The sequence below is a fragment of the Echinops telfairi genome, unplaced genomic scaffold, assembly GCF_000313985.2.
Source record: "Echinops telfairi isolate 266 unplaced genomic scaffold, ASM31398v2 ScPeMD7_7412;HRSCAF=8450, whole genome shotgun sequence".
Classification (NCBI taxonomy): Eukaryota; Metazoa; Chordata; class Mammalia; order Afrosoricida; family Tenrecidae; genus Echinops; species Echinops telfairi.
The window spans coordinates 16,768,992-16,770,453 of NW_022111312.1; positions in this window are offsets into that span (position 1 = coordinate 16,768,992).

The following is a 1,462-nucleotide window of genomic DNA, read 5'->3' on the forward strand; positions in this document are numbered from 1 at the left end:
CCTGCGAAAGAGAAGCATCCTGAGGGAATGGCTCTGGGGTCCTGTGGTGTGTGTTGGGGGCGGGGGTCTCCACAGTCAGCCTGTCACGACTGATGCTAAAAACCTAAAAGGCATGGCACTCTGCTATGAGCCTCAGCCTGAAGCCCCCATCAGTAGCACCTCCTGGGAAGGCACCCCACTCCCCACGCTAGCCTCCTGCCCAGAAGCCCTTGTTCTGTGGGCTAGGAAGCCCGCTGCCCCAGCTCCTGGTTCACAGCCCTGTCACAGCTGCCTGCTGGACCAAGGAGGGTCACTGTGCTAGGACCTAGGGGCTCAGAGCCCACTCCCCTCCTGGCTGCTGGTGAGCTCTGTCCCACAGCCCCTGCTAATGAGCTGGCTTGTTTTATCCCAGGCATAGTCAGCCACTGCCCACAGCTGAATCGCGTCATCCAAGCAGGCGGCTGCCCACCTTCTCACCCAGGCCCCTCGGGAAAAGGAAGGCCATTTGGTGGGAGGAACGGAGGCGATGGCCAGAGGAGCCACTGTGCAGTGCCTGCAGGCCCAGGGCCCGTCCAGCAGGCAGACTTCCCAAGTGATCGGAGCCCGTAGGGCTTGGGTCCCATATCTAGGGGCAGGCCGCCAGGCCGCCAACCCCTCCACTAGCATCCCAGCCACAGGGGGACACGGGGTGGGGGTGGTGGTGGTGGGGGTGGTGTGTGTGTCATTGGATATCCACGGCGTGCTACGTGAGTGCGGGGCACTTCAGTTGCATCCTGAAGGCTGTGGGCCCTTGAACACCCGCATCAGGCCCCACTCCTCTGTCTGGTAGAAACAGTGCTGATTATGAACCTGCAGCAGAGGCCCTTCCCAGCAAACCTGCCCTAGACCTGGCCCTTAGCCCTGACCTCTAACCCTGATCTTAACCCCAACTTCTAGTCCCTAACTCTAATCTTAACCCCTAATCCTAATCTTATAGCCCTAGCCAATAGCCCTAACCTAAGGTGCCCAGATTTAAAGCGGGACACCATTGACCGGGGGTGGGGTGTGGGGTGGGGTTTCTTGATTAAAAATTTGGTCTATATGGACCAAATAGACCGTTCCCTAGCTTGTCGTGCATTCTTTCCAAAAATCTGGACTTTTTTAAAACACCAAAAATTGGGACTGTCCGCCAAAAGCGGGACGTCTGGTCACCTTACCTTAACCCCTTACCCCAACTCCTAGCCAATAGCCCTAATCCCTTATCCTAATCTTACCCCCTAACTCCTATCCAATAGTCCTAACCCCTTACCCTAATCTTAACCCCCAACTCCTAGCCAATAGCCCTAACCACTTATCCTAATCTTAATCCCCAACTCCTAGCCAATAGCCCTAACCCCTTATCCTAATCTTAACCCCCAACTCCTAACCAGTAGCCCTAACCTCAAAATCCTAACCCTAATCTTAACTCCTAGCCACTAACCCACTAATGCTAATTGTAACCCCT